General features: G+C 34.3%; 1 protein-coding gene across 2 annotated transcripts in view; it reads right to left on the bottom strand.

Moving 5' to 3' along the window:
- Positions 1 to 16,572, bottom strand: part of LOC134745634 (protein trapped in endoderm-1) — a 49,551-nt gene extending 32,979 nt beyond the window's left edge. For both annotated transcript variants that reach the window (XM_063679746.1, XM_063679747.1), the window contains exon 1: positions 16,424 to 16,572. The gene's annotated coding sequence lies outside the window, so the exon portion shown is untranslated. The remainder of the gene's footprint in view (positions 1 to 16,423) is intronic.
- Between the last annotated feature and the right edge of the window lie 4,621 nt (positions 16,573 to 21,193).

The following is a 21,193-nucleotide window of genomic DNA, read 5'->3' as shown; positions in this document are numbered from 1 at the left end:
GTGCGATTCGGACTCGCGCACCGAGGGTTCCGTACTTTTTTGTATTTATTGTTATAGCGGCAACAGAAATACATCATCTGTGAAAATTTCAACTGTCTAGCTATCACGGTTCATGAGATACAGCCCGGTGACAGACAGACGGACAGCGGAGTCAGTAATAGGGTCCCGTTTTTACTCTTTGGGTACGGAACCCTAAAAATATCTATTATATATCTAGTCGTCTAGTACCAGCACAAGCATTATTGAGCATACTGTAGGGCTAGGTCTATATGTGTAAGATTGGCCCATATTATTTGTTATTATTTATTTTATTTTATTATTCAATAAACGCCCCAATCATGAGTGTTGAAAATCTGATAACTATATACCTTCTGCCTCCGTCTTTGTGTGCGTTTGATGATGATTTCGTGATTAAACTAAACGTAGATTATTCCCTGGGACTTCTATCTCCATGTCAATTTTCATCTAAATATGTGCAGCGTTTTCTTTGCCTTTCCACGGAGGCGGAGCTGCGGATGAGAGGAATCTCAGGAATCAACCAGAGTATTGATTGTAATGCTCATCTCTTTTCTCCGTTGGCTTACTCCAACGTTCATTGATTCCTCTCCGGAATTCGGTTGATTCCTATTCCCCTCTACCTTAATGGAACCTTTGTTTAGTTCCGCGTCTGACCCTGACACACTATAGCTATACTGTTTACACTACCTGTACTGTAGCGATCGGTCTCAAAAATAAACTATCACTCGCCTGAGATCACTCCTCTTTTACGATTCAATCGTTTTTACGATTGAAGCCCACATGTTTGTTTGTCCGTTGCGGCTTGGTTCGCGCCCTGTGATGTTGGGAGGAGAGGAACCCATCAAACCCATGGACCTTTCCTGCTGTCATTGAGGTTTATACGAAATGGAAGGTTGGGAGTCGTGGTTGTTTTCGGTTTTCGGTCATAAGTTGTAGCAATTACACATGGGTCAATGTCTGTGGACATACCTACCTAACATTGACGATTACATTAGACATACACGATTATAAATTCACATGTTCAGATTAATTTGATTAAACCGTAATCCGCGGGGGATAATAATACTTTTTTATTAACCTGTGTAATAGAATTACTATTTACGAGTATAGGTATGCACACGTTGCTAACTATGATTTAGATTTAGATTTATTTATTTCATAATATTACATTACAATATAAATTATTTTTACACTAATCTATACGAATTTATATTATGATCGTCAAGTGGAAAATAACAATTGATTATAATTATACAAAAACAATACACACTTTAAAAACCATTTGAATAAGCAATCGATTAATTAATTAATTAAAATTTTAACAATGTCAAATAAAATAAAATGAGAAAAACAATGTCAATACGGCTAAGCATAGATATATGGTTAACAGGAAAGCCAAACATAGTTTTAAAGAATTTGGAATACCTACCGGATTAACAAATAAAATATAACTATATATATCTGATAAAGGAGCAAGCGAGACATAGACTGTGAGACCTTAGTGTTGGATGATGCTGGACATTCTGCTGATGTTTTGAAAAGATGTGTCCCGCCGAGTTTGTTGCCGGTCCCATATTGGGATACCCTCCTACAATTTAGGAGGGAATTAAATCTTCTCGGGTCCGTGGTGTAGGGTTGGAGCCGGCGTAGTTTTTATCGCGTATATATATATATATATCTTTACTTGAAAATAATTGTAGTGTATAACTAGCCTTATGAACCGATTTTGCATGTACAACCAGCCTTAAAGTTTGTAGTCTATGATTGTTCATTATTTTAGTATGTGGGTATTTTTGCACTTTGTAATTTTTCCTCAGTCACCCGTTGATCACGAACGCTGTAAAGAGTTCGAAACGTCGGGATGTATTATAAATTCAATATACGCGATATAATCCGTTTTCATAGTTTTATTTCATGAGTAACTATCGCGGTAACCGAAGACAATATTAAATAAAATATAGGTAAGCTACCTATATTTTGAAGTGAAGTCTACAATTAGCAGGTTATAAAATATAATTTATTTTCTATATAAAAAAAATGGTTTTGTTTAACTTTAACTTTAGTAAGGGGGTTATTTAACTTTAATAAGAAAGTAAGTAAATCTTTATTGCAAACCATGGTATTTATGTACATATATGTTACAAATTGTATAGTTTCACATGGACCCCGGTGGGGTGTAGTCATTTATAATTTTTATTTTTTAATTTGACTTCCATAGGATTAGAATTCCTAACGATGTGAGAGTGGGAAAATCATACGCGAATTAACACTCACATTTTTGGAGCTGGTTAACACAATCACAGCCCCCAACCCCCACCGCACATGTGCGTTCACCGTCATACAAGTTTGATCCTAGAAGCCACGCCCCCTGGCAGTGAATGCGTTGAACTAAGAGCTCGTTTATAAAATGTAACAGTTTATTTATAAAAAATAAACATGTGTGACGTGTGACAAACCCGACGTCCCAGTGGTTCGCAAAAACTGCAATGACGCAATCTAGACTAAATTATTCCGTCCTGCCTACACTTAAACATTCTTGTATTACTATTAAAAGATATTAGTTATTATTTATTATCAAAGAGTTATTCATTGTAGAATAGTAGCACGAGTTTGAGAGCTGAAGTAGGCGACACTGCTCCTTTCGGGCATTTTCGGCTCCGTTCTACTCAGCATTGCTACGAGCAATTATTAGGGTTGGCACAACTTGACGTCCCTTTGCGTGCACAACCACAGATAATGACTTGAATTTTGACAACCCTAAATAGCCTAAAGCGATAGTGCCATGCATTAGAGCTATGCAAGCTATGAGCTAGGAGTCTGTAAAAGTTACTCGAAATAAATGATTTATTTATTATTTCTTTATCGGTTTTGTAGGAAGTGTCATTTCTGTACGGTAGTTATTTATTATGTGGCTGAAGTAGATGGCGCTGTTCGCCGCCTTTTTTGTGGTAACTAGATAATCAATCGACAACCTTTGATAACTAAAGTTACCGCATAAACACGGGGGCGTTTATTATCATCTAAATCAGCCGTCAAATTCGAAGCTTCTAAGCTTCGGTTGCACCAAACTGTTTGTCATCGTTAAAGAGTTCGCAAAATAATTATTGTATGGAAAATTTTCATAATAAAACGGCGCGCCGGGTGACGTTGATCAGTCTGTTAAAACAACAATCTGGTTCGACACGCAATACAAGTTTATTCTGCTTAGTTTGCGCGAATTTGTCGAGCAACTCTGCGTGGGGCCAACCTACCGAATTATCCGAAAGTTATCCCAGTTTTCGTAAAACCGAATGTATTTTGCACTCTATCCCATTGTAATAAGGCGAAAATTTACATACTTTTAACGTCACGAAGGTAACGGTGTTTCGAAAGATCGATTATATTTGTAGAGTTGAATGACGTAAGAGGCACAAGTGGCTAGTATTTCTGGATGTAAAATCAGAATGAATTTACTGGTCATTGGTAGTCTTTATCTCTTTGAAATAAGGGTTACGAATAGTTAATTATTGTAACTGTCAAAGAGCTTTGGGCTTGAGCAGATTGCGGTCTGTTTCAATAGGTACTTACTTTCAATCACATAGTTTTATAGACCAGTGCCCTGTTTATCAAAAGCTTGTAGCTTGTAATACTAGCGGAACTCCTTTTTTGACAGCTTTAGTTCGAAAGGGACTTCCACTTGTATTACAAGCTACAATAAGCTTTTGATAAGCAGGGCACAGGGGTCGGTAAACTGCGGCTCTTTATGGGTACGATTGCGGCTCTTCAAGCGACTAAAAAAAATACATCTTCTGTTCTTTTAAAATCTGGCGATTTCTACTGCGGTTGGCTCCTTTTCTCAGTTGTTTAAAGGTTTGCCGACCCTATTATATACGAAGTAATAAAAATAAATTACACGAACAAAGAATTTCAAAAAAAATGGACACTCTATCTCTGACAAGTGTGGGGATGCCACTAGGTATAAATTCATACATATTTTCATAGAAATTCAATGTTTATGAAAGAAATAAACTAAACTAAACTATGGTGGCGCCTCCACACTTTGTAGCTTGCCAACATGCAAGGTAAACTTGGACTGACTGACTGACTCGTCTACGTAGTACCTAATGTTCTCATTATGCATTCATTTGTTACTTATATACACAGAGGTCATATCAATAAATCTCTACCTGTTTCTACTAACTCCAACATCAATCTTTATAAACGCGCGCATACACACACACACACACACACACACACACACACACATACACACACACATACACTCACACGCGCGCACATACACAAACACTTATTTCCAATGCTATTTGCTTTGTTTTTTTTCTTGTTGCAACCTGTTTTATTTTTTCATTTTCTTGTCATCTTTATACAATATTACATATATATATGTATATATATCTAGTACTGCGCAAATACATGTATACCTACTGCTAGATAAGATTAAATGTGATCCGGGAGAGGTGGTGCTTCCTACCGTCATACAGTTTTTACTAGTACGGAGGAATCGTTTCCTGCTCTTATGAACAACATGATGTAAATTAAAATTGTACTTAAAGGAAATAAATAAATTGAAATTGAAATTATAAACATAAAACTTTGCTTATGCATACCTTTACTTTTATTAGCTCATAATTTGTTTCTAAAACAATAGACATACATTTGTTTTATACCATAGGTGCTTATTTACTCGAAACCTCAATTTATTTTAAGAGCCAACAGGAGGTGAGCCCGGGTTCAATTTTGAGATTTCAAGTTGAATATCGCCGTCGCTCTGACGGGGGCGGTACCGCGTAGCGAGGGACTATTCCAGTGTGTGTGGTGCACGCACACAGACGCGAACGCATTTTGCGCTCCTCGCCGGCCTCCGCTGGCCGGCCCGCTCTACGCTATAGCTATGCATATAATACCAAATACCACGCCACACACCACCCAGTTCTTTTCTTACTTTATTCTTCGATTTGAACTCGTTCGCTCGCTACCACCACTAAGCGTTTGCTTATTCCCTGTTATTGTGGTTAACTCCTTGATTTTAAGTAACTGAATTCAATATCCTTCTACAACCTGCAATCTAATTAACATTTCGAGGTACAGAAGGGTAAAAAAACATAACATAACATGTACATACAAGAAAACATTGTTGTATAAAAACATACAAGATAACGGCTGTTAAATTAATCCAATTAAATATTTTTAAATATAAACAAAAATATTAAATTATAGTCGTAAGTATTTTAAAAGTAAAACTCCCTTATACCTTGACTTTAAACAAAGTATTTTACTTATAACTTACTTGGTTCGTATGAATTAGTCACATACCTAATTAAAAAAGAAAGCTATAACTCCCGCGGGAACATTAACGCCTTTTCCCTTCAGTACACCTGCATAGAATAAGATCTTTTCGAGCAAGTGTGATTAAAAACAAATTTGCCGCTCTCCGGCTACGTGGAATAGAAAAAATTAGCCTCAGGTTAGATAAAATATCATAACAAAGAAACATGTGACATGTGATATTTCTTACTTTGATGTAATTATACAGTTTTATTAATTGTCCGTTTTTTATTTATGAGTCAGATTTTGATAAAAATGTTTGAAGAGCTAATTCTGGTCGGAATAAATATGAAACCCCAATTTGGGACAATATTCTAGTCTACAAAACGTTCAAGGTGGTGAAAAATATAGTGTAAGCTGTTCGCATAAAAAAACCGCAAATATCGATTTGCGGCTGTAACCTGTACATCGGTACAGGTTACCCGTTTGGTACACGTATACTAGAGGTCAAAACAATTTTTTTGACCCGCAGTTCCTAAAAAAAAATCCTTTAGGAGGGAGTGCTGAAACCTTTTTTTTATATATATTTTTTTTTTCAAACCTATCGTAATCTTCTCTTGTCTATCATACGAAAGGGCTTTTTGAAGCGATTCTGAAAATACCACATCATTACATTTTAGCCAGTTTTAGGGTTCCGTACCTCAAAAGGAAAAACGGAACCCTTATACTTTATAGGATCGTGCGTCTGTCTGTCTGTGTGTCCGTCTGTCACAGCCTATTTTCTCCGAAACTACTGGACCAATTAAGTTGAAATTTGGTATACATATGTAAGTTTGTGACCCAAAGACGGACATGTAACGTAAACAAATGAATTTTAAACATGGGGACCACTTTTAGGGGGTAAATGAGAAAATTAAAAATAAAGTATTTTAAACTATAATAACTATATCGTGTTATATATCAAATGAAAGAGCTCATTGTGAGAATCTCTAATACATTTTTTTATAATTTAGGATAAATAATTTAGAAGTTATTCAAGAAAATAGGCAAAAAATGATCATTCTTTATCTCCGAAACTACTGGATCTAAAATTTAAAACAAAAATACACAAAATAGATCTTTACCAAAAGATTACAGGAAAACCTATTGGAAATTGCAGTCAAGCGTGAGTCGGACTTAATTACTTAGTTTTTGATCCGACCCCTACGGGTTTTTTTAAAGACATTTCACTCACGTTTCATATAAAAAATACATTGTTTAAATTTTGTAATGTACAGACTTGGAACGCGAGTCCGACTCGCACTTGGCCGGTTTTTCTTAAATTGAAACAAAAAGAATTTTCAAAACATACCAAGTTTGGACTCCTCCAGTTACGATATGGCTGATTTTTTTTTTGTACAATATACCACAAATGATACGTGATATTCTCATATCGAACCCCAAAAAAGCAATTTTAAAAATAATTTTATTTAGTTTTTTTTTCAATACAAAGTGACACAATCTACTCAATACCTATTTTACGAGACTTATGGAACTGTACTGCAGATACGGTACATATTAATCATACAATGATACGTAATATCCATATATCCAACGGGAAATACCTCTTTAACCCTTTAGCTTGACCCCAAACTTGGTATGTTTTGAAAATTCTATTTGTTTTAATTTACAAAAAAAAGGGATTTTCTTAGGAACTGCGGGTCAAAAATTTTGTTTTGACCTCTTAGTATGCGTGTGCCAAACGGCTAACCTGTACATCGATTTGCGGTTTTTCATTGAAATTGGGCTTGTACAGCTGCCACTAATAGAGATACTAATTCCTAAAAATACGTATGATACCTCATTGGATTCGGAATGATGTCTAGAAAAATGTATTCGAAGCGTTAATTTATTCCCACTTAAAAAAAGTTCAAAAGCTATTAACAAAAAACGGCCAAGTGCGAGTCGGACTCGCGCACGAAGGGTTTCGTACCATTACGCAAAAAACAGCAAAAAAATCACGTTTGTTATTTGGGAGCGACATTTAAATATTTATTTTATTTTAATGTTTCGTTCATATATTCAGATTTGTATATGAAAATGTGAAACTATTGTTTCTAAAATAAATTATTCGTCCCTAATTTACACAAAATTTATACCAAATTTGATCTCATAGATCATGATCAACAGATAGGTAGAAATAGAGGCAAACTGGACCGCAGAAGCCGACTTTTCCCCTTCCTTTTTGGGGGGTAGCCAGGACTTAATCTCGTAGCTAGTGCGTCAGCTCAGCTTTGTATGAACCAAGGAATAATAAATAGTATTAAACGATATCCCCTGAGGCCAAAGTGCATACTCACTTTACTTACTTCGCCTACTAAGAGGCAAATCGCGACTGTTATGGTTTATCGATCTTATCACATCACTAGATTATCGACATTACGACATTCAATATCGACTATTGCCCGTCACTTTTCTGTCTGTGTACGTATTTAGAAACTTGACCCCGCCCCTAAAATTAGTACGATAAGGACAACTGCAGCTTAGGCGAAAAATCCTGCGTAAAAATCTCAAAAATCGAGGTTTTGTACTCGACTGTTTCCTCCTCCAAAACTTAACCAATCGTAACCAAATTTGGAAATCTAAATGATTATGAAATTGTCTGTGTCGGACTGTTTTGATTTTTTGGCAAATTGATATCAGTTTTGAATACCACGCCTCTCATTGCGGCATAGTCAGTGAGGCCATTTTTGGCCATGTTTGAAGGGCTCTAGCGCCTTAAAAAACAAAAATATCAAAAAAAGCAAAACACACCGACACAGATATTGACAATATTAATCTGTGTTGAAAAAATCATTCCTCTAGCTTCAAAAACCACGGAGGAAACAGTCGAGTACGTTTGTATGGAGAAATGACCACTCCTGTTGGCTCTTAAGGCCACTTTTTGTACAGTAAAGCAGTGCGGTTTGCTTCTAGTTACTTGATAGTTTTACGTTTTGCATCTATGGCATTACGACTTGAAATAGCAGTAATATTTTAACTTTTTAGTATAACGTAGGTACATTAGTGTATTAGGTCATTTATCCCTGGTGATGTAACTAGGCACTGACACAGATCTACTGCTAATTCTTAGTTAATTATTGCTCTGGTACGAAGCGGTTTGCATGTAAATGTAATCGAGGCGTGCTGATGAAGGTATCTGCATGCATGTTGTACCTTCGTAATGAATACGTAACAGATTGACTTTATTTTATTGAAATAATAAACTTTATACACCGTGTTATTTTTTATTATTAAATTCGCCACGTTGCTTGGTAGAAGCTACCTGGTATATCGCTTTTTGTAAAATTCGAAAAAAAAAAAAATATTTTTCCTTTTTCATACAAAATAAATGAATATTGCATTGTAAAAGGTCCTTTAGAGTTACGTAAAAGTTAGTGTGACACATAATAAAAGAAAAGTAGGTAATGTCGAAATTGTCAAACTAACTCACCTCAGTAACCTTCTTGTAGTGAATAGCTATCAATGGAAAACTCTTTACTGGCAAAACTTAAAAAAAAAAAAAATTTGGAGGCAATGAAGAATCTTTTACACAGGCTCAGCAAATAAATTTATTTATTGAATATCTCAAAAACCGTGAGAGTTAAAACACTAGTTTCTTAGAGAAATTAACTTTATTTAACCTGAAGAATCTCCCCTTAAAATTAACGGAAATCAAAAATAACACGGTGTATAATGGACGGCAAGATAATAAAACCGACTGCGAGAAGAAAGGTGATAAAATCCTAATAGATATAGTTACAATAATTACTTACTGTTTATTACTAACTTTCATTAATTATCAACCCAGAGTTATAATTAAACCTACTGTATAAAACTGGAAGAGTATATTTTGTTGTTTTTTTTTTATATTATTATATCACTAATAAACTGAAAACAGACACCTACATACGTAGATTTTTGCTTGAATAGAAAGGAACATTTTAGTATAGGTATATATTAAAATTAGTTATATAGTCTGTCAAAGGACTGTCTCATTTCAAACATAGACAGAGAGAATAATACTATCTTTGTCTTACACTTAGCACAAGTAGCACACAAAAGAAAAGTATGAGTATAGTTTTTTTTGTTCTTATTTACTGACAAGATTTGCTTGACCAACTATATTAATGTAGGTAATAAAGACAACAAAATACAATTCGTATTTGCACCAATAATGTTATAGTTCTATTATGATTGACCAGAGACAAATTCCGCAACCTATTTATCTGACAAATTTACTGCACATTTGATTTATTGTCGATGGAATGACGCATGCCTACTGTGGTAGCAGGGTGCGATTGAAATTCAAATATTTTCTTTAGCCTATTATTTACCTATCACCTTTATCTATACCTATTTGAATAAATGTAAATAAACACTAAACACATTAATATAATAATAGTCACGCAACTATTTACTAGTCAAATCAGTTTCTTTTTCAAACTGTCAGAACGATTTTGCTGCTATGGGATTTACATGAAATACTAGCATGTGACGTCATAATCAAATCACCTACTCTTTATAGTTTTATACGGGTTTAAAAAAAGAGATTGTGTCTAAAAATAACTGCTGTCTACGTTTCTCTATTAATCTTCTGGTGCTTTACATCATGCATGGTGTAAATAAATTTATTTTTAATACAGTAAAATACCCTATCTATAATTCCATACTTAATATTATAAATGCGAAAGTCTGTCTGTCTGTCTTTCTGCCTGTGTGTTCCCTCTTCACGCTTAAACCGCTGAATCGATTTAGATGAAATTCGGGAGGTTGAGTCCCTGAGAAGGACATAGGATAGTTTTTATCCCGAAAATCATCCCTTAAGAAAGTAAAAAGCGGGGTGGAATTGAGATAATTAATGAAGTGCCTGCCAATTTGTGTGCATAATATGCTCAAACTGAATGATTGCTATGAGAATTTTTCCAGGCGCTATACTTACTTTAGCTGCTGTTACTAAGTCCACGCATACGAAGTCGCGTTCAAAAGCTAGTATTCAATAATGCTTGTGTTATGGAACTTATGGATACTAGACGACTATAGTAGATTATAAATATTTATATAGGTATAGATACACATAGAAAACAACCATAAATCAGGAATAAATAAACACTTTAATATACAAGAGTATTTTTTTTTTGTTAAGGTATTATAAGTCATTTATAAGAACTACCTACATATCATTGGCTAACTGGTTTTGATAATGCAGGTATAGTTCGTCAAACCAAATTGGCTGTAAATAAGAACAAAAAAACTATACTCATCATTTTCTTTTGGTTGCTAGTACTAGTGTAAGACAAAGAAAGTATGATTCTCTCTGTCTATGTTTGAAATAAGACAGACCTTTGACAAACTATATACCTATATATTGTTCACCGTTTTCTTGGTCTGGAATATCCTGACAAAAGTCTGAGCATCACCCTTAAAATCCTGGCATTTCCTAGAGGATGGCCAATGGCCGTAACATTTAGTTTTCGTTGCCAATAATTTTTATTCACGGGAATTAGCCGAATTAGCGAGTAGAAGTTTTGTATGTAAAACTCACTGAAGTTAATGATGGCAAAGCAATACAAACTAAGCAGTAAAAGTGAACTTCTTTGTTGCTTAGTGTACTCATAGCTACGAATAATACATGAAGGGCAACATCGTTGTTTTGCTCTCAAACTAGGTTTATTACAAAGTTAACAACGTACAATCGATACAGCTGCCTGTTTCTAACCCTTATTTCTAATAAGATAAGATCTACTAGTTGTCAGCGAAATCGTTATTAACAACAACAATATTTTTAACTGATCAACAATGAACTTTATGTGTTTGAAATAAGGTAGGTATACGAATTATAATTTAGTAGACGATAGTGTGATAGTTCGTCTAAATCTGGTGCCAATTATGTGATAACCTGACCCGGCAAAGTGATTGTTTATCTGTTCCTAATTAATCAGCTCGTCTTCTGTTATCTCGCGAATGTTATTGACTTAATTTAATGTTTTAACTAAAATTTAACCTAACCTTAACTAATATGTAGCGCGGCTGGATTCTGATCCATGGTATTTTTTGATGTCGAGTTAACTTGTGTTTTCTGTCTTCATAAAATTTGATAGTGGATTTTTTTGTATGAAACTAAGTGGTGTTTTGAATATGTCTAATAAAATTGTACTGATATCATAGCCTGACTTAAGTTGTCAGAATCAGAACATGGGAACTCGACGCAATTACGACGGCCAAGTAAACCAGTCTCGTTTTAATTAAATTCATAATACCTACCAGTTCATTGTTATCAGGCCTTTTAATTTTTGGATGCTCTATATAATTAGGGTTTCGTACAGTATACAAGCTGTGTCCGTATTTAAATCCGTTTGTGTCATTTTCCTGGATCGTCTACCTAACAATCGATTTATTAGTTACTTTTGCTAGCATATGTTGATATGTTACCTTGAAAATTATTCTTATTTTCTAACCAACATACGTAGGTACGTACATATAGTAATTCACGATCACGTATGTTTAACCTGCCTAATAAAAATGGCTGCTTGAACCACGCTCGCATCACGCTCGGGTTAACTCCAACACATGGTATCCAGAAGGGTCAACACGTGCCTCTTTTTTGTGGGTTTAAAAAACTAAACAAAAATGACAGGTGGTCGCGTGCCCATAGACAAAACATTTTGTCTTTACTACTAGTTCATAGCGATAGCTTCTACATACATTGCGGCATTTGATCGATCGATTGAATTCGTTGCACCTAAGTAAACGGTAGTGTATCAAAAATTGCATGCAATCGGTGACGTCTGTAGAGCTCGTATTATAACTTGGCCTCTACATTCGTAGCAGATATACGTAGCAAAATGTGACGTTTTCAACCAAAAGGTACCACATTGTCGGTTGTCGATAAGGTTGATTTCTAATTGAAGCTATATGGAAATAGCGCCTTACTGACAAGCGAAAATAAGTACCCTTTTAATTAAAAATGGCACAAATATCAAGTTTAATGCTCAAATGGTGGTCTGTCCGTGGCAAAATGGTTGGTAGAGCGTAAATAAGGGTAAGGGTCTGAATTGACTGCTCTTCCTTATTTCCTGCCATTGCTTTTTTAATCCATAATTTTAAAAACTTTCTTTAAATGTAAATAATGATAGGTATTTTAAAACTTATTCAAAATAGGAAAGAAAGGCCAATCAATGGCATAACGTTAAACATAATTGATGACGTTGATGTAGAGCAAAATTTGCCTTCAATTTCTTGTGGTGCTCAACTGTTTTATTGTATTTATTTATTCATGAACAATATAATTGTATTTGAATATAATTACATGCTAAGTTCCTTAAATCTAGGTAATTAAATCTATGAATTATACAATCTAACATGCAGAACAATATCAGACGTATTTACCTAAATTAATCTAAATTAATTACTACCAACATTACGTAGACAAATCACTAAAGTAGGTCGTGAACTCCTCTATAAAATAGAAGCACTCTTTCAGCAGCAGTGTTTTTAATTTATTTTTAAAATTAAGCAAGCAATTCAACAGAAATCGAATTGTCATCTTATTATATGGGTTCATTTACACAATACCGAATAATTCATACAAAGATAAAATAATATACAGGGTGTCCCTAGCCATTGGACACAGCAGAAATGTACATATGCATTAGGGTATTTAGAACCAGTATACCAAGTATCATAACAACCGGTGTAGCGGTTACGAAGAAGTTAACAAATTACGATTTCTTACTTTGGAGCAACCTGTATGTGTAAGTAGTTCCTGAGGTAATAAATAGTAAGAAACCTTAATATTGTCTTCGGTTACCGCGATAGTTACTCATGAAATAAAACTATGAAAACGGATTATATCGCGTGACCCCCGTTGACCACGAACGCTGTAAAGAGTTCGAAACGTCGGGATGTATTATAAATTCAATATACGCGATATAATCCGTTTTCATAGTTTTATTTCATTAGTAAGAAACCTTCTTCGACCTCTGTGATAATCTTTTTTATTTATGACACTTATAAGATTCTGACTTTTGACAAATGTCAACATTTTCGAACAAATTGTCAAAAACACTGACAATGATTAATACAGCATGTTTCTTTTTGTTGTCGATTATTGGAAATAACTTGTTTGAAAATTTATTTTTTTATCTTTTGCTCTAATTTAAATAATATTAACGTTATAGCATTCCTGAGAAGTGACCCTTCGTGGGATTTTAGGGTTTATCCAATGGCTAAGATCACCCTGTATAGTCTAATACAATTATAATACAAGCATTAGCAAAATAAAGTAGGTATTATTCTGTGTGCCTATATAATATCATAGAGTAACTTATACTAGAGCGGTACTGTCATAGTAAATTTTGTAACCCCAGTAAATTCGACATTCTTGTCGACAACTGTCGACACACTTTAAAACTAAAAATAAATATTTATAAAAATACGATAAAATGTATTTAAATATGGATAAATGATTTTTTTTATTTGCATTAATTATTTTTATGATTTTGACCCATGTTCTTTCACTGATATGCGTTAAAATTGTTAAATAACAAACGAAATCGTCAACGCCATCTATACGACAGTAGGCTAAAGCTAGTAGGGCCCTCTGAACGAGAATCAAATTTTCTTGATTTTCGAGGCACGTTTTTTCCTTAGACTGTAATATATGCTGGCTTAATGCTGGCTATGCTCCCTGAATGTACCTACCCAGTCATTCTGCCTTATTCCACTTTTGTACTAAATCGACAGACAAATCGGGCTATCGAACCCTCACCTTAGTATTTAGTAAATAAAAACATCTACTACGTACCAGTAATGATAATATTTAGTAAGTCTCAAGATTAATCAAGATCACGATGAATCATAATATCAAGAATATGTTTGGATAGTTCCGTGACGTTACGTTGATGTTGATTAGAGGTGACGTTTTCAACCAAAAAGTACCACATTGTCGGTTGTCGATAAGGTTGATTTCTAATTGAAGCTATATGGAAATAGCGTCTTACTGACAAGCGACAATAAGTACCCTTTTGGTTGAAAATGGCAGAGAGCATCATCCCTCTTTTGAGTCACGTATTTCAGATTAGATGTAGTATAATTCGCACATTCCCGGATTTAAGAAAAATACGCACGGCCCACGGGTGAAGCTTTGACTTAGGTATGAAAAAAAATGAAAAAATATTTATTGCTTCTTTACAAGTAGTTTACAGCATGGGATGGGATCAATTCAATTCAATATATTCTTTATTCAAATAGGCCTAGCAACAAGCACTTTTAAATTGTCAAGTTTTAAATATTACCTTAATCTAAATATCAGAGCAATTTATTGATGCAGTTATTATTATTCTTAAAAACATTGAATTATTATAGATATGTCAAACTTAATAATAAGAATTCACAAAAGGATCGTCAAACACCGATCTTCTTTCAAGCATTAGATATGCTTGTGACAGAAAACCCCGCTCTTCCGAAAACGCTAGGGTATAAACCAATAATTTTAGTTGGTATCCGAGTCATAAAAACACAGATTAGACGACCCTACAGCCAATACAAGCTGATTCAGCACAATAATAGCTAAGCGAGGAGCATAACCGAGTCAACACAGGCAATGGACACAAGATCCCCTCAAGATACAAGTCAAACAATGCTCCCCCAAGATACAATACCAAGGGTCCGTGTGCAAGGACCATGTCGGTGATGTCGGATGTCGGCCTTGGCTTGCCTTACTTGGTCTGAAAGTGGGTTTCAAATATGCCATTTTCAACCAAAAGGGTACTTATTGTCGGTTATAAAAGGCGCTATTTCCATATAGCTTCAATTTGAAATCAACCTTATCGACAACCGACAATGTGGTACCTTTTTGGTTGAAAACGTCACAAATGAGCAATGAAGAATCATGTGTTTTAAATAGGTTTTATTGTAAACTGGAATAGATGTCATATATATTAAAGAAAAAAACCGGCCTAGTGCGAGTCGGACTCGCGCACCGAGGGTTCCGTACTTTTTAGTGTTTGTTGTTATAGCGGCAACAGAATTACATCATCTGTGAAAATTTCAACTGTCTAGCTATCACGGTTAATGAGATACAGCCTGGTGACAGACAGACAGACGGACAGCGGAGTCTTAGTAATAGGGTCACGTTTTTTTTAACCCTTTGGGTACGGAACCCTAAAAAGTGACGAAGCCCTCTAGTGGTAAAGGCCGGATACTGGAGGGCTTCGTCACTTTTCTTTAATATATATGTTATAGTAGCACAGAATAACTAATAGTACTACCGATAGTAGTGTGACTACTTAAAAAACACAAATCAAAAATATTTAATAAAATAATTTGATTTGTGTTCCCAAATTTGCGTAGGTTTTATTTGTGTAAACAATGGTAAATATTGATTGATTTAAATCGTATATTATTTATAGGTAAACCCTACTTTTTGTCCAACCAATCCGTAATTTCGGTACAGATTGAAAGGCACATGGTATAAAAGACAGGTGTCACATGCGCGTTGTTAACCCTTTGTTTTTCTTAAGAAGTTATACTAGGCAATTGGTGTTGTGTCACATAAATTAATTTAATTTAAATCCTGATGAGATTTGCTGACAAAACAGATCTACATTAAGCACTAGGTCACTTAATGTTAAAATATAACGTGGGTGTCAAAATCGTGAAAGATTTAAACAATGGCGCATGGCCAATAGTCCTGCTTGGTGTTATGATCACAAATTCATGTTAATAGTAATGTGGGTAGGAGTAGTTTTTAAAAACTCAATATTTATGTAAACGACTAAGCACCCGATACGTAATAAAATGTATGTAGGTACCTATTTGTTTGTTTTCAGGATTACATAAAAGGTTTAAATTAAAAGATTTCAATTCCTATCCTTACTTACTGATTTATTTGAAAAATATTTTTCATTCCGCTTAATTCCTTAATTTTAATAAAAACTAATAATTTATCATTCTAGAGTATAATACCGGTAACTATACCATACAAACACTGAAGAAAATGGAACAAAATAGATTATACTAAAATTTGAATAAAACATGCAGCTATGAATGATTGCTTAATTTGAATAGACCTTAAACGATTAGGTACGTGCATCTGTTTAAAAATAAAAACTAAACTCACCTAAAAGAAAACTCACAAAATTCCAATTCACAATAGTTCAAAAACGTTTATTTTATTTAGTTCGACAGCGGTCACAGCGGCGCGAAAACGTTCGAAACGAAAGTCACACACACAATGGACGACGCACCCACAGCGAAGCGGCAATGCAACGCAACTGACTGAAACTGATTACTGACGGCGGTTTGTTGTGTTGCGTGCATCTGCCGCTAAAATGTGCTGCCAGGCGTGCGCCGCGAAATCGGGGACAATAATATAATGCGACAAAATAGTAGAAATTAAATAAAATGGCACTAAAAAAATTCCATACTTAATTGTTGCCATTACGTCAAAAATGTGACAGTTACGTAGGAAGTGGCGCCCTCAATAATTTTCTACAATTTCTTGTCGGACTATAATTTACCTCACTATTCTATAATATTTTTATCCGTGTACAGATGAATACAAGATGTGATCGGTTCGCATTAGAATATAAATTTTAGAAACGGTTTAAGAAATAATGGTAAACTCTTTATACGGTCTGCGGCGCATTTGGCAGTGACAGTGATAGTGACAACGACAAAAATACTTCTTACTCTCGCTAGTGGTCAGTATGCACAAACTTTTTTGACATTATCAAAATGGAAACATTTATGTGCGGTACCTAAACTAACCCTGAATTGCAGGAAGGAAATAGTATCAAATAAAAAACCTACACACACGATGTTATACAGTAATTTAACCCTTAATTTCCCTGGCCAGGGTATTCTAGGCTAATTACATTTACTTATTAGTAATTAATTAAAATTAACCCTTAAATGCATGATTTTTTGTATAACTTTTTAATAAATTGAAATAGATGTGTCATGCTGTATAAAAGTAATAAATGTGATTTTGGATAGCTGCATATTGAGCCACGGACCATCAAATATACGATGCATATATACATCATTACGCATTTAAGGGTTAAAATAAAATAAATGACCGCAAATCTTAAAACTAAATCTAAGAATATATCGTCAAAAATAATTATATTGGTAAATGATTAATTGAATTTATTTGTCAGTTTATTATTAATAGTTATTATTTTAATTTATTGATGTCATATAATAATAAGTAGGCTAATGGTAAAAAAATGTCAAATTGCAATGTAAAATCCTAGTTTCATCAAGTAAGTTATAAGCTTAGTAATGTCGTCTTAAAGTTTAGTAGAAAGGGTACTTTATGGCGGAGTGATTGTGTGGCTACCGTCAATTTGGCACTGACATAAACGCTATGTGATGTATAGTTACATAATTTATTAAAAAATTCTTACTACCTTTAGATTGAGATGAGATATTAGAAGGGAGTTCTAATATCTTATGCAAACCCAACTGAATTCGTGAATTTCCTTTTTCTTACTCGCTACTGGCAACACCACGGAGTGGCGCGTGCCGTCGCAGGCGCATTTTTTCAACACAATATTATGGAAAAAGCAAATAATTGGATTAGTGCGTGTCTCCGGGTGATGTATGAAGATTAGGCTTTCCCTTAATGTTACGTTATGGACTTTTCAACACTTGCTCTCTCTTCTGTCACGCAGTGATTTATCAACGAATCAATGAGCGCTAACGAATGCTCTTTTTATTCAACTAACTTTAATGCTTTAAAAGCAAAGCGCTGTGTACCAAGTGCAAAAAAAATACCACTTAATAAGTAGTTTTTTACATACCTGTATTTATCGTAGTTAAAAAATAATCGTGGAATAAAGCAATTTGAACGAATATTATCGCAAATAATAAATGTATTAAAATAGATCCCGATGTTTTGAACTCTACCATAAGCGTCAGCGGCTCAGCGGTCGTGGTCACGAGATAGTCTACTAACTATACGCAAAAATATAATACGTGAATTACTTGATATAATGCTTTTGTTTTATTGGGTTTATTTCTTGAATAACTACGGATATGCAGAATGATCCGAAACTAATATCTAGTTTTAAAAGTAGGTACCTATTTAAGAAGGCGAAGTTGAAATGAAAACTGTATTGCGGATTTAACTGTCTATCCTACGAGGTTTACTTAGGTACTCATTTATCCTTAGTTTACTTTACGTATTTAAGCTAAATTATTATGAAATAAAACTATGAAAACGGATTATATCGCGTATATTGAATTTATAATACATCCCGACGTTTCGAACTCTTTACAGCGTTCGTGGTCAACGGGTGACTGAGGAAAAATTACAAAGTGCAAAAATACCCACATACTAAAATAATGAAACAATCATAGACTACAAACTCTAAGGCTGGTTGTACATGCAAAAATCGGTTCATAAGGCTAGTTATACACTATAATTATTTTTCTTTTTTTTTTTTTCAAGTTTTATTTCATGAGTAACTATCGCGGTAACCGAAGACTAAATTATTATATTTTACCGCAACCAGGCACAGAGGAACTACCAACAGGGGGTGTTCTTTCTACAAATCATCAATAACCCGATAGCAGGAGGCATTTACATCGTAATGCTACAATCACCTTTCATTTACTGTCGATATCGAAGCCACACAGGATAAAGGCGCCACATTCAGACCCATAGCCATTATCATAACACCATACCATACATATATATTCCTAATAGTTGGACTAACTTGCGAGACCTGGGGTTTCGAGGCATCCAGTGTAACGTTATCTTTTTTTCCAAGTCGGCATGAATCAAACATATGCCATATGCCCTCCTTATATTGAAGGTTAATCTTAATCCCATTTAAGACTAAAGCATGACGAGTATGATCATTGTCAAGAGGGTGCTGTTATTCTCATGGAAATTTTTCATATAATGTATAATTAATGAAATTGATTTATTTGGATTATTTTGCTATTATTTAAATTTATTTCTGACGATCACAATGTAGATTCTTATAAAATGACATTAATGTAATTTGTACTGTAATCATATGTTGTGAAATAAATATATCTAATCTAATCTAATATATAGGGTGACAGTTCAGTATAGTATGAAAAAAATAGTTCCAGTAAAATATATTCCATTCCTGTCAGGCTTTACCTACACTTCAGATAGGACGACGGTATAAATTTGACTGTTTTATACATTTTGGCTCGTCCATTTTCAATGGGAGACTTTTTTTTTCGCGATTTCGTGGTTGGTCCCATAGTAAAGTTGCTCAGTATAATCCCAAAACCTCCCTGGAAACGGGAATGCACTTATTTTTTAGCCACCCTGTAAAATAATCAGGTTCTAAATGTGTAATCGGAGAGAGGTATTATTTTATACTGGTTCCTTCAATAGTCCCAAGTTCGTTCCAAGTTCATTCGTTTTGAATGACCCCCATAACATTAGCAGCTGTACGACTTATTGTCTCCTCACATATAAAGCACCCATTACCAAGTCAAACGATTATCAACCTTCTGCTAACCACGTAAGAGCAATAGCGATGACACGTTAAGTTGGTATTATTGGCTATTTTATTGTGATGCGTTATTATTAATCGGATGTGTCAATTTTATTGGGGTTCAGTTCCAATGGTTTTTTGCCGCAAATTTTATTGTGTTGGGATTATTTGACTGTAATTGTTATAACCCCTCATGCATTTCATGTGACAAATTTATAGGCCTTTAATTTGAAAAGATCATAGCCATGACAGCTATTACTTACATTTTAGGAAATGATTCGAGAAATAAAAAATATCCTATATGGTAGGTAAGTACGTGTTGTAATCCAGGCTAACCTTATAAACGATATGTATCATTGTAAGCCAAATTTCAACCAACAATAAACATCCTAACATACTTGCGTGTACCTAGTGTACACCACCACCTCATTTATCAAATTAGTAGGATAAAAATATTTAAACGTACCTTGCTTAATTTAGCCTAGCTTAACTTTAGTAAAAGATTAATAAGATTAATTAGGTAATACCGTACTGTAGTTACCTACTTTATTATTACATGAGACGTCAATTATTTTATAGACACTATAGATTCATCAATTCATCATTGTACTATTACTGTATACTTACACTTAAAAATCTCTAAGCTAAGCTACAAATATAAAATTAAACCAAAATTTAATTTAACCTGCTCCCAAATTGTATACGTTCTAGTATGGACGGTATAGAAAGGACGACAATCTCTTATGGCAGAACTATATTGCAAAAGTGACCAGCTTTCAGCTGAAAATAATAGTTCCTAATCTCTCCGATGGCGCTAGTTAGGCTCTGGGATATGAGTATAACATGAACCATATAAGGCAACAAATAACGCGACCAAATTACGTAAGTTGTTTTTGGTAGTATTTCGGTGTATGGTGGCGCCGCCTAATTACTGTTTTTTGATGGACACTTTTCATACATAGATTTGGCTCCAGTCTCCATGCGTTCTAGCTTCGCGGTATTTTTCAAACCAAAAACTTTTTAATATGCTAACACCATCGACAATACCACGCATTTTTTTTTGTTAAGCATTTTACAAACGACGGCAGTATTCGTAGGCATTTCAATGATATTACTGGAAATCAAGTAAAGGAAGCATAGAACTGAAAAGTCCAAATGTAACGTTAAGTTTATCAGTTAATAACAAAAATGCATTTGCATTTTCTTGACTGATTTTGACATCCAGAAGCCCATGCAAAAGCAAATTATTATATGTTTTTTACTTTTGAATAATTTAAATTCCTAAGCTATTCCCGTTTTGGTTTATTCACTATAATCAGAACTAGATTCTTTACAATTAGGACCGCTGGCTATTATTTATTCTCTTAACTGTCAATGTCATTTTGAATTTTGACGTCATAAAT

The sequence above is a fragment of the Cydia strobilella genome, chromosome 11, assembly GCF_947568885.1.
Source record: "Cydia strobilella chromosome 11, ilCydStro3.1, whole genome shotgun sequence".
NCBI lineage: Eukaryota > Metazoa > Arthropoda > Insecta > Lepidoptera > Tortricidae > Cydia > Cydia strobilella.
Note: the sequence above shows the minus strand (reverse complement) of the source record. Positions and strands in the feature narration are given on the sequence as shown.